This window comes from Mytilus edulis, chromosome 3 (assembly GCF_963676685.1).
Source record: "Mytilus edulis chromosome 3, xbMytEdul2.2, whole genome shotgun sequence".
NCBI classification, from domain to species: domain Eukaryota; kingdom Metazoa; phylum Mollusca; class Bivalvia; order Mytilida; family Mytilidae; genus Mytilus; species Mytilus edulis.
Genome location: NC_092346.1, coordinates 101,017,606 through 101,032,145, shown reverse-complemented (window position 1 = coordinate 101,032,145; position 14,540 = coordinate 101,017,606). Strand labels below are relative to the sequence as shown.

The 14,540-nt window shown below is 34.5% G+C and overlaps 1 long non-coding RNA gene across 1 annotated transcript; it reads left to right on the top strand.

The window, feature by feature from the left end:
* Nucleotides 1-939: 939 nt before the first annotated feature.
* Nucleotides 940-10,194, top strand: LOC139515007 (uncharacterized). The gene is made up of 2 exons (XR_011662795.1): nt 940-1,319; nt 10,007-10,194. It is a non-coding gene; the product is annotated as an uncharacterized lncRNA (long non-coding RNA).
* Nucleotides 10,195-14,540: the final 4,346 nt, after the last annotated feature.

The window sequence follows — 14,540 nt, the reverse complement described above, 5'->3', positions numbered from 1 at the left end:
TGTGTAAATTTCGTGAAGATGAGATATAGAAACATTAGCATGGAAGACATTGTGAAAGATTTTTCGTCTAGAGACTTGATGAGTAACGACGACAAACTGCTTGCATTGTACGAATGAATGTAATAAATATATATGAAACTGACATCTGCGTTGGTATTTTTTCTATTTGCCCCGAACACGATACGATTAATCGGTGATTGATGTTCACATCATGAAGAGTTGCTTCCCTTTTTTGTATCAGAGTTCCTCGATACGATCACGTGACCTTGCCTCGTTGAATTGTCACTCCACGAGATATATATATACAGAGTTGCTTCCCTTGTTTTGTACCAGAGTTAACGTTCCTCGATACGATCACGTGACCTGCTGTCCATATATGGTCCTGCGTCCATCCGTCGTGACTCATCTTCCTTACTTCCGCTGACGTCATTAGGGCTAGTATATGCCCATATATCATATTGGGGGCGGGGCATGCGCATATGACGTCAGCGCCCTAGCGCCCTGTGTTTTGGGGGTGCCTCAAACGTCACTCTCTCTACTACTGCTAGTCGACTCATATATATAGCTGATGAAAGTGGAAAGTGCTCTCGCTTTGTAGATTCATTTACTAGAATAGCCACATGCATCAATCAACAAATTTTACCACACACGTGAGGTCACACTTTATGAAGTAGTATATATCGTTTAACATTGTTGTTTACGAAACTCCAGAAGATTCGACTATTTATAGATAAAAGTTACCTGTGTACCAATATCATGAATATGCATGATTAATGACCAGGCAAAATCTAATTTAAAATAAAGAGGACAAATCCGATACTCTACGGGATTGAAGGACATTTACTAGGTTTGGATTGTCCTAACCAATCAATAAACTTTGATTATTCACGTCTCGTAATATCTTCCAATTAAGTAGCAAGAAAAATTCACGCACTGATAGTGCGCATGCGTGACTTGATTGACGTCTCTCCTTTTGGCTCTAGAAGAAAGTTATTTATTACGAAAATTTGGCAGAATTTGCCATTGAAAATCATATTTTATACTTTGTAAACAGGTATTGATTTGACACACAACAAAAATTACACTGAAAATTCATCAATGAATGAAAATCACAGTTGCCGCCCTTCGATCACATGATCCATACCGGAAGTAAACAAACGGACTATCAACTTTTTCACTTTCACGCTAAAACTGTTTATAAATGAGGCTTTTCTCTTAACTTGTACTCCTGTGTTGCCCAGGAGACGAAGATTAACCACTGCTAAAACTAACAGAATTACCCTCTTTTCACAGCTCTGAACTTCGAGCACTGGTAAAAGGTAAACATTATCATAATGTAGCTATATTATACCCCACTGATCTTGTCGATCATAGTATAAACGTATTTATACTTCTGGTAATTAGCTGTTTCTTGCCTCCGAATGACTTTAGATCGACTCCGAATCATCTTCTGACGTCAAGCAACAATCACTTTTAAATTGTGACGTCAAATATTTTAAATTATGATGCCAAAGTTTACGGGAACCTGTGTGATTTTACGTAATGGCGGACAGGACAATTTTGCATACAAGTGTAAATACGTCTAATAAGTATTAGTAATTACCCAATTAAATATATTTAAGCCAGTATATACATGTCAAGCTCGTTCTATCATTAACCATTCAAACATTCGCAAGACAGGAGTACTTGCCACTCAGCTCAAAGTAAACAAAGGTAGACCAGTAAAAGTAAAGTAAAGATACATCTTTATCTTACTACTAGCCAAAGCCTTTGACACAGAAACTAACCCAGGGCCCAGAACACCAAAATGGCCTTGAGGTACTTGTGGCAAGGCTGTGACTTGGAAGACCAGGGCAGTATGTTGTGATAATTGCGATAAATGGTTCCGTATTTGGCACAACTTTTAGGAATTTTGGATCCTCAATGCTCTTCAACTTTGTATTGATTTGGCTTTTAAACTATTTTGATCTGAGCGTCACTGATGAGTCTTATGTAGACGAAACGCGCGTCTGGCGTATAAAATTATAATCCTGGTACTTTTGATAACTATTTACACCACTGGGTCGATGCCACTGCTGGTGGACGTTTCGTCCCCGAGGGTATCACCAGCCCAGTAGTCAGCACTTCAGTGTTGACATGAATATCAATTATATGGTCATTTTTATAAATTTTCTGTTTACAAAACCTTGAATTTTTCGAAAAACTAAGGATTTTCTTACCCCAGGAGTAGATTACCTTAGCCGTATTTGGCACAAATTTTAGGAATTTTGGATCCTCAATGCTCTTCAACTTTGTATTGATTTGGCTTTTAAACTATTTTGATCTGAGCGTCACTGATGAGTCTTATGTAGACGAAACGCGCGTCTGGCGTATAAAATTATAATCCTGGTACTTTTGATAACTATTCTTACTGTATTATTAACAACAATACAAGAAAATACAAACACAGTAATGTAAATGAATTGTGGGAAAACTTTAAGATAGACCTCAAAAAATCTATAGAAACAAATGTACCACACAAAATGATAACATTTAAACATAGATTACCTTGGGTAACAGACAAACTGCGTAAGCTTATCATTTGGAAAAACAAAGATTATCAAAAAAGGAAGAAAGATAATAAAATTAAAATGGAAATGGGGAATGTGTCAAAGAGACAACAACCCGACCAAATAAAAAACAACAGCAGAGGGTCACCAACAGGTCTTCAATGTAGCGAGAAATTCCCGCACCCGGAGGCGTCCTTCGGCTGGCCCCATAACAAATATATACTAGTCCAGTGATAATGAACGCCATACTAATTTCCAAATTGTACACAAGAAACTAAAATTGAAATAATACAAGACTAACAAAGGCCAGAGGCTCCTGACTTGGGACAGGCGCAAAAATGCGGCGGGGTTAAACATGTTTGTGAGATCTCAACCCTCCCCCTATACCTCTAACCAATGTAGAAAAGTAAACGCATAACAATACGCACATTAAAATTCAGTTCAAGAGAAGTCCGAGTCTGATGTCAGAAGATGTAACCAAAGAAAATAAATAAAATGACAATAATACATAAATAACAACAGACTACTAGCAGTTAACTGACATGCCAGCTCCAGACTTCAATTAAACTGACTGAAAGATTATGATTTCATCATATGAACATCAGGCACAATCCTTCCCGTTAGGGGTTTAGTATCATACCATCATAACATATATGAGAAGAACATAACCCGTGTCATGCCAACAACTGTTTTTAGAATAAATGTGTTAGTTCCGATGCAAATACCTTATCAGTGACTTAATATTAACGCCAAAATATGCAATCTTTAATGACTTGACAACAGTATCGTAATTATATCCCTTCTTAATAAGTCTATTCAAAGGTTTTGTAAGTTTTTGAGGTGAATACTGACACCTTTGTGCTTTATAAAGAATATTTCTATAAAAAAGTGAATGTGAAATACCTGAACGTATTAGAAGTCTGCATGTTGAGCTATATTTACGAATGATGTCTTTATACCGATGATAAAATTTAGTAAATGTTTTGACTAGTTTGTGATATCGAAAACCCTGGTGTAATATTTTTTCAGTAATACATAAATTTCTCTCGTTAAAATCTAAAACATTGTTACATACACGAGCGAATCGTACAAGTTGAGATATATAAACACCGTAAGATGGTGACAAGGGAACGTCACCATCTAAAAACGGATAATTAACGATAGGAAATGAAAAATCATCCCTTTTATGATAAATTTTAGTATTCAGCTTTCCATTAGTGATATAGATATCAAGATCGAGAAAAGGGCAGTGGTCATTGTTAGTATTAGCTTTATTTAAAGTAAGTTCAACAGGAAAAATTTCATTAATATACATACTGAAGTCGTCATTATTGAGAGCCAAAATATCATCCAAATATCTAAAAGTATTATTAAATTTGTTTATCAGATGTTGTTTCGATGGGTCTTTGCTTATTTTTGTCATAAATTGTAACTCACAACAATACAAAAACAGGTCCGCAATAAGTGGTGCACAGTTAGTCCCCATTGGAATTCCGATAATCTGACTATATACGGAATCCCCAAAGCGAACAAAAATGTTCCAGAAAAATATAAAATGTTGTAACAAATAGTACAAAAAGAATTACGAACAGAATATTGGAAATATATTGAAAAAATGATATGTGACATACCAATAAACGAACCTTGTCAATATGAAACATCAAAATAAAAAAAAAAACTGTTCAGCTATATCAAAAGCACACGATCTGATAACACTGGTGTTGCACCTTTGAAAAAAGATGGCAAACTAGTCAAAGACATTGAGGAAAAAGCGAACATTTTAAATCAACAGTATTTACAGATGAAACAGATGACAACATCCCAAACAAAAGAACAAGTCCCCACCCGAAAAAGCAAAAAATAACAATCACTAAAGCAGGAATTACTAAATTACTGTCGAACATAAACCCACATAAAGCTTGCGGCCCGGACAATATCAAAGGCAGAGTCCTTAATGAACTAAAGGAACAAATCTCACCAATTCTTACATTGATATTTAAAATGTCACTTGAAACTGGAGAAACACTTAAGGACTGGAAACATGCTAATGTAGCCCCAGCCTTCAAAAAGGGGGAAAAATACAAACCCGTAAACAACACCGTGTAGAACGCCACATGCGGGTTGTCGGCTATGTTTGACACGGGGTGGCAATTTCAAAGCGGAGAAAAACTATCATTTAGTAAGTTCAAGTATCAAAATGTCTTTTTTTTAGAATTCATAGTACCATATAATGTATTGCACGGAATGAACTGAAACATAATCTATTTCCTGCAAGCAATTCAGTTGATTTCAGTGCTCTGTTTCCTCAAACACCTCTCCCTAGTTTTTCTTGTTGCAGATTTTGTGGCTTCAAAAAACCAAAAACCAGCTTCTTACTTAAAATTAATTGGTTTTAAAACTAGTTTTTCATCCAAATATGAAGTGTCGCTCGGGATGTCAGATTTTGCAACTCAAGGGGTAGAGGCTTTTAATAAAAATAGAATAGATTTGCATATAAATCGGCCTTTATCTAATACGCTGTAGTTCAAACACATCTACTATATTATGATAAGACATTACAAACTGAAGGTACATCATTTTGCCTGTTTTCTTCCTTTTAAGACATGTGATTTTGATTTCGAAAAAAGTAAAAAACAACTCAACATTCCTTTTCAGTTACTATCATGGTCAGAAAAAAAGTCACGGTTTAGACTCAATGCACAGAAACATGGAGGAAAATCACAGAGCAGACCTCCATAAAATATTTAGTCGAAGCCACCAACAGTCAAATTCAATCAAAGTGCATGCATCACCAGGTTCCTCTCAAAATCACATGTTTAAGCCGCAAAAAGCACCCACTCTTAAACAAACTCGATTATTCTCTCCAATGAATTACTTGCCGGAATCTTTCACATCAAATGACAAAACAACTTCAAGGAGACATGAAGAGATTCAAAAATCTTTAAAAACTTAATCTGGCTGCTGATTTTCTATCTTTTATCCAAATGGTAAAAGAACATTGTTGTTGTTTTCCGATAACACATTTCCGATGTTATTCTTTTTGACATAAATCTGACCGTCTACAGGCAAAGAAAGAGAGAAATATTGTCTAAAGAAAATTAATGTTCTATTACCATTTGGATGAAAGATAGAAAATCAGCAGCCAGATAAAGTTTTTTAAGGTTTTGAATCTCTATTTTAAAATCGTTAATAAATTAGTGTCATCGTCTTCATGTCCTTGAAGCTGTTTTGTCATTTGATGTGAAAGATTCCGGTGAGTGTTTCATTGGAGAGAATAATCGAGTTTGTTTTAGAGTGGGTGCTTTTTGCGATTTGAACAAGTGCTTTTGAGAGGAACCTGGTGATGCACTTTAATGGAGTTTGACTGTTGGTGGCTTCGGCTAAATCTTTTATGGAGGTCTGCTCTGTGATTTTCCTCCATGTTTCTGTGCATTGAGCCTCAGTCGTGGCCTTTTTTTGACCATGATAGTAACTGAAAAGGATAAGAAATCATTTTCCAGCTTTAATACAAAGTATTTTGAGTCGTTTTTAACTTTTAACGAAATCAAATGCTCATGTCTTAAAAGAAAGAAAAAAAACCAGGAAAAATTAAGTACCATCAGTTTGTAATGTCTTATTATAATATAGGAGATGTGTTTGAACTACAATGTATCAGATAAAGACTGATTTATATGCAAATTTATTCTATTTTTATTAAAAGCCTCTACCCCTTGAGATGCAAAATCTGACACCCCGAGCGACACTTCATATTTTATTGAAAAACTAGTTTTAAAACCAATTAATTTTAAGTAAGAAGCTGGTATTTGGTTAAATTCCATGATAGGAATTCAATTCTATACAAATGATGCGGGAGGAAATCGTCTAAAGTAGTTTTATCCAGAAATTTGCATATGAAGCCACAAAATCTGAAACACGGAAAACTAGGGAGAGGTGTTTGAGGAAACAGAGCACTTAAGACGACTGTTTATGCTTGCAGGAAATAGATTATGTTTAGTTCATTCCGTGCAATACATTATATGGTACTAAGAATTTAAAAACAATATTTTGATACTTGAACTTACTTTGATAGTTTTTCTCCTCTTCGAAATTGCCACCCCATGTTGTAACATAATTTGTGTTCCAATCTACTAGTTACATAATTAATACAATTTCAAGTACATGTATTTGACCCTTGCAGACATTTATCGTTCATGTATTTTGCTGACGTTATATAATTGCATGGCGCAGATGTTAATAACATTGTCAACTGACCAACCTAGTACATGTATTTCTTAATAGCTAGACTACTCTATACAACTGTTGACATTTATGGCCATTTTTTAACTTGATGGAACTGAACTATATAAGATCCAGCTTTGGACTTGAAGAGGACAGATTGGTACCGAAGATTCCGCAAAGGTCTCCCTCCTCGTGGGTAGGCTGAAACTCGTGCGCTTAATATCCGAAGTACTCCAACAGGAACGAACAGTTATACCACTATATATATATATACGATCACGTGCCCGTGTGAGATATTGAACATTCGAACAATTCAACTTTAAAGACAGTTTGTGAACATTCGAACATTTGAACTTTAGAAACATTCTTGACATTGTAATTACATAATAAAATATATTTAATCATTACTGACTTCGTCACAGTGTCAAACATAGCTGACACCCCGCATGTGGCGTTCTACACGGTGAACTACTGGTCAATATCTTTAACCTGCATATGTTGCAAGCTCATGGAGTACATCATTACAAGTAGCATCATGTCTCATCTTGAAAAACATCATGTATTATACGATCCTCAGCACGGCTTCAGAAAATCAAAGTCGTGTGAAACACAATTAATAGACTTTATTCAAGAACTAGCACAATCAAATAATAGAAACACACACAGTGACTTGATCATAATGGACTTCGCTAAAGCGTTCGACAAATTCATCGTCACCTCCTTTACAAACTCAAATTCCATGGTATTGAAAATAACACACTAAATTGGATTCAGGCATTTTTACAGGACAGAACAAAAACATGAGTCCTTGATGGCATTTCCTCCACCTCAGTACCCGTAACATCTGGTGTACCACAAGGAACAGTATTGGGCTTTCTCATCTATATAAATGACTTACAGGAATACCTACAACACAGCAAGCTTAGACTCTTTGCTGATGACAGCATAATTTACAGGGAAATAAAAACACAAATGATTGTCATAAGCTACAACTCAGCAGCTCGATGGGAGTCAGATTGGCTTATGGCATTTCACCCTGATAAATGTACCAACCTTTTCATCTCACAAAATAAAAATAACTACCGGCATAATTACACCCTCTACAATCACATCCTCGAATCAGTTACATCTGCAAAATATCTAGGCATTACCTTACAATCGAATCTGAAGTGGAACAAGCATATAGACAACATATAGTATCAAATGGGAACAGATCACTTGGTTTTTTAAAAAGAAATTTAAAAGTTACAAACACAGAAACAAAGTCAAGAGCATACCAGGCACTAGTAAGACCCAAACTGGAATTTAGTTGTAGTGTCTGGGACCCCCATATGAAAGAACAACACATACAATTAGAAAAGGTACAGAAACGAGCTGCTTGTTATGTACACAACAACTACGATTACACGACCAGTGTCACAAACATGCTAAATCAGTTGAAATGGCCACCACTAGCTGAGAGACGCTTAAAAACCAAACTTATTTTATTTTATAAAGTAATACATTGTCTAGTAGCCATTCCATCGCATATTCCTGAACAAGCAGACAGCAGAACAACACAAAATCATACTCAGACATACAGACACATCCAAACTTCCAAGGACACATACAAATGGTCATACTTCCCGCGAACAATTATTCAATGGAATTTATTACCACAAACTGTAGTTGAAACCACCACTGTTGACATATTTAGAGATCGGCTAACACTAGATGCTCCCTCTAGCTTCAAGTAAACAAAGGAGAAGGTCCGGTAAGGGCCTTTTTCGGCCTCAATTTTCAAGTTCATTTAACGAAATATTTTAGACACTTTCCAAACGCTTAAGTGTCTACTTCAATTGATTCAATTAGTTTATGTGAAAGATTTTAACTTATTAAGTCATTAAAAACGCTCCGATTCAAGCTTAAATATGAAAAATCTATCAAATATGCCAAAAATCGTCACTTTTCAGATGGTTTTTGTCAAAAATGAAAGTGGCCGCATCCGTGTTCATCCTCAACCTTTATATATATTATGTATTATCATCAAATACAACTTACATTTCAATATTATGAATGAACACGAATGCGGCCACTTTCATTTAAGACGGAAACCGTCTAAAATTTAACTAAAATGCTACAATTGTGAAGATTTCAGTAATTTAGCATGACTTAATGATGCTAGTACCCGATATATGTGCATAGTATTGTCAAAAACAGCTCATATTTATGTAGCAGAAGCATTCTACTTTTCAATAAATATCTAAACGATTACATTTTCACAATTTTCTAAAACTGCTATATTTTGGGGCCAAAAAGGGGTCTTACTGAACCTACTCCTTTAAACAAAACATGTACATATATTTTTAATCACAATCTGTATATACAAACACACCAATTGTTATAAAATATTTTTATAAATTTGTATAAATTTTTGTAAATCACGCATGCGCTACAATATGTATCATTCAGTATTGAAGCCTTGTTGACATTAAAGAAGAAGAGTAGGTCAACTATGTTTGGTTTACAGGACGATTGCTAGGTGAACATGTCTGTCTGAAAGAAATACAACCTTGACTTCAATTTCATGGTGCATTTGTCAATGTTAAGGTTTTGTCTTTTAGTTCGTTTTTCAATTTCAGTAAGTAACATTTCAACTATATTTGGTAGATTAATAAGGCATATTTTGTCGTATTTAATATACCCATCGCCATGTTAACAAAGCTAAATATACCAGTTGTATTTTTTTACTATAAGAAAAACGGTTTAGAATTACTGAATTGATTTTACGTTAAGGCGTTGATATATTTCACAGTGAATTACTGAAAGTGTAGTACAGTTTTAGATAATCTATACCATCAGCATTACAATAGATGGTAAAGTTTATGGTGTCAGACAAGCTTATCACTTTATCAGACAATATCTGCCCACTATCTTTGACTTCTTTCCATCCTCCTCTTGTATTACTCTTTTTATAGATTACTTATCAACCCTTTTCAAAATATTTTTTTGTCTCGCCTGCAACTTTCGTTCCTGACTGCAAGCCAAACTTTATTTGGTCTATAGGATGAAAAGTGTATATGTTCGTCTATCAGGGTTCGTCTGATCCTTATTTTCATGGTTCTGATGTCAGTGTTTATTTTTTTGGAGAGAGATTTTGTTCTCAACAATATTTGGTGCATGAAAAATGTTTCAGATGATAAACGATATATTAATTTTAGGTCGACACAAAATATTAATAGCAAAATTTCACATTTCAGCCCAGGCCTAAATTAGATGTAAAACAACATCATCAAGATTTAAGACAACACAACGCTCCCTACTTCAGAACTAGCATCTTTACCGACATTATTCCAGAACATCATTTATCTCCTACTTCCTTACCATTAATGCAACTAAGCATGGACTTCTCCGTATGTGGTAACACATAATTAAACATTAATATACAGTGGTGTTCCAATTATTAACAAAACATAAACAGGTTAAGCGTAAGTTTGGTAGTGGCATGTTTAAAAGATCGGGATGTCATCCCAATAATGCCAGATACACTTTTTCTGGTCTTTAATTTTAAACGCGCTCCTCGGTAGCTTTTCGAGGTTATTCTTATAACGATCCAAACATTGATATAGACTTAGCAGATATCTCCAAAAAGTCAATACAACACTGATCAAACAGTTTTGTAGACATCAATCGATCCAGATTTGGACAAACCAAAACACATAACTGAGTATTCAAACAATCCATTCCGATTTGAGAAAGCACTTTTTGTCTTTATATAACCCTCAGTTCTATCTATCAATACATTGCAAAGGGTTTCAAGTAGAAATTTATTTTGGTTCTATATTGATGTAATTAAGTCTTTCAAACTTTGTAACAGATGTGGTTCGTTCGTTGTTTTTTGTTGAATATCCTACAATCGACACAATATCTTAGTGTCCCGACTTCCGAAAAAAACCTTGCTCCCGATGACTATTGATCTTATTCATAATTTATGCTAAAATTGTATCTTCTTATTAATACAATATATATAGGTCAACAATGCTGTTGCGTCCCCATGTAGCATGATATCGCATATAATTTTATTTGTGATGATATATCTATCTTCCTGACATCGTTGCTTTCGAGATTCAAACCCTTCACGAATTAACAAACACAAAGTCTTCGCGTTTAAAGTAACTGTTGTAAGGAGCATTGACTATGACTGATATATTTGTATTGAACATGATATTATCCGATCAAATCAGTTTTGCTACGAATGCGTCAATCGGAGTCATAGCTCTACACATTGCACTTTTCTGAACTGAAGCCATTGTTTTCTCTTCTGTCGCATGCATTGTGTGTGTAACCTATATTTATTATGTATATAAAAAAAAAAGATGTGGTATGATTACCAATGAAACAACTCTCCACAACAGACCAAATGATACATGAATAAAAGTATAGGTCACCGTACGGCCTTCAACAATGAACAAAGCATAAACAGCAACGTAAGCTATAAAAGGCCCCTAAATCACAAATGTGAAACAATTAAACGAGAAAACTAACGGTCTGATTTATAAACAAAATATGTAACACAGCATTAATCGACAACAAATGAATTACAGGCTCCTGACTTGGGACACGCCCATACATACAGAATGTGCCGTACAACATGCAACCAATACATAGTAGGGACCTTCAAATGTTCAGAAGGAGGCTTAAGCTGTGCAGCCATGATATGTTTGTTTACTATATGACTCTCTGGGAAGTGCACGGACTTGAATGTAGATGAATTTAAAATTTCATTCTTAAGAATGACCGTGTAGTATTTACGGTATACCACAACCAATTTGTTGGTTACTTTATCGGCTGGTACAAACACCAACCGCTATGAAAGTTCTTGAAGTTTATTTTCTTATTCTGGAAATAGGCATATGATAAGATTCTTTTATCCAATTTTCACTGTTTACACCAATTTTGACAAAACCTGTTGACACTGTTTCCACGTATTTGGCACAACTTTTTTGAATTTTGGGTCCTCAATGCTCTTCATCTTTGTACTTGACTGTTTGGCTTTTTAACTGTTTTGACCTGAGCGCCACCGATGAGTCTTATGTAGACGAAACGCGCGTCTGGGGTATTAAATTATAATTCTGGTACCTATGATAATTATTTTCAATATGTTTAGATGGAGGACGATATTTTGGACTTTTTTTCAAAAAGTTTTTAATTTCTCTGTCTTTGACGTCACTGTTTATCAATGTGGGAACATACTTTGTTTTTTTCACAGCAAGTAAAACCGCTTCGTTTAAATACTGTATGTGATTGTTGAATTTTCAACCTCATGACAGTATCTGGTAATGCATTAATACATAGTCGTTTCTAAACGTTAAATTATGAGTTACACAAAATGAATTTCAAGTCAGCCAGTTGTTATCAAATAGTCCGTTTCTATGTATATTGGCGTTTATTTGTAGTAGTTCAGTTTTTCTGTTGTTCGTTTGTTTTTTCTATTAATAGTGATTCTCTCGTTGGTTTTTGACCCGGACTTGTTCCTGTTAAATCGATTTGATTTATGACTGTTGAACAGCGGTATATTACGATTGCCTTTAACTACTCATTTGATGCTTTTGTCCTATTCAGAAAGGGAATATATGTTTCAAAAGGTTAAAATAATTGGAAGGACTAATGTCTACCCTCTAAATAGATATTTGGCTTAACCTTTTTTTTTTTTTTTTTTTTATCAAAATCATGTTTCCAAATGCTCATTACTTTGCAAGTGATTCGGCTATACAGTGCCACTGACGAATGAATATGATGTTGACAAAACATACGTCTGGCACACCTGATCAAAACTATAAATCTTTTATGCGCTTTAAAGTATGAAGAAAGATGTATGATAAAAAGAGATAGTTCATATCATCAAAAATGTTTTTACAAAGGATTGTTTTGTGGAATTTCGAATATTATGGTTTTGTTACGATTTCCTACTTGCAAAAATGCGATCGATTTGAAATTAACAAGAGAGAAAATACAATTAACAACTCAGCACCTTGGGCTAAATTCTGAAGTAAATTGGCACTTATTACACGTTCTAGTCACCATTAAATTGCATTGGCACAAACAGTTATAATCAAAGTTACCATTCAGTAACGATTGACAGTGTTCAGTAGTTCTTAATCGATAGAATGCTTTTAAAGTAAAATTAAGTTTGAATTGATGGTTTTGACACCAAATGATTCCCATGGTCGGTATGCTTCTAGTGTTTACTACTGATATCGTTATCTTTTTATTGCTTTGCTTTGTAGATCATACTTTGATATTGTTATGTAAATGTTGTTTTGTCCATTAATACCAATTAAGCGCAAACATATACAATACAAGTAAATTGGTTTATCGGATGTCAATTAATAGCTAAGCTTATATTGTAATATGGGAGGAGGATTTTTTATATGCATTTTATCTTTAATGCTAAAAATGACGTACATGATAGGATATAAAAACTACCTCTATGACTACATTACACGATCGGATAAACAAACTACCCCGATGGCTACATTACACCTTCGAGCTCCTTGATTCTATTTAAAGAAGCAACGCTTATTCATGGTATCTTTAATATCGAATGTGCTAATTTTTGAGTTAAATGAGGTCAAAATTTTGCATATTTGCTCAAAATTCGGATTTGTGGCCGTATTTTCCTTTTCGAAAGAAAGACGTAACGTTTTTGTTTAAAAGATAAACACAAATTGTTTTTTGTTAAATAATATGAAATTTCTGTATTTTATAAGTATTCTTAAAAATTATGCATTTTTAATTTAGAAATAACTCATATTTATCAAATGGTCATGAATTGAGAAAAAACGTAAGTTTTTGCTGTATATTTATCCAAATTAAAAAAATTGCACTATTTACAGTTTTATAAAATTTGGTCCACATGATCTTCCTGCAAAATGAAACAAAATGTCGTTTTAAAAAATTGGGGGTCCATGCACTCGTTTTCAAATTAGATCAGTTTGAATGATAAAAATAAGTCGAAAAATGCAACTTTTCCTGATATGTCACAGTTTGACGTCGCGAAAATAACATTTTACGTTAGCAACGTCATTACCTCCCCTGTAACTGTATCGTATGCCCTTAGGCAGCAACCATTTGATTTTCTGGGGGGGGGGCTATGGTTTTTTTTTCTGGACAATTTTTTTTTTCCGCCTGCGACGAAAAACAATCTATTTTTTTCGCGACAAGTCGAAAACAATTTTTTTCTTTCAATTTTAGCATTACATATAGTGGCAGCTGAGGGTGAAACAAACAATTTTTTTTTCTCAGAATCAAAAACAAATTATTTTTTTCTCCAAAAACTGGAAACAAACTTTTTTTTCCAAAAAAAACCATAGCCCCCCCCAGAAAATCAAATGGTTGCTGCCTTAATTAAATATCACATGTTACCAAGTTTTCAACGTTCGCGTTTAACTGGCAACCATCTCGTTATCCCAATATTGATTGATTAATTGATGTTTAACGCGGTTTTCAGTACCATTGTGCTATTTCGTGGCGGTCATGCTTCAGCACCATTGTGCTATTTCGTGGCGGTCATGCTTCAGCACCATTGTGCTATTTCGTGGCGGTCATGCTTCAGCACCATTGTGCTATTTCGTGGCGGTCAGCTTTTATTGGTTGAGAAAGCACAATACTAAATCGTGCATGCTGTAAACCTTATTTTGACATTTAGATGTGTTTTTCTTTTGTAACGAAGGGTTGTTGTTTATTCCAACATATCATTTAATTGATAGCATGCGTAAATATAAGAAAGGCTAA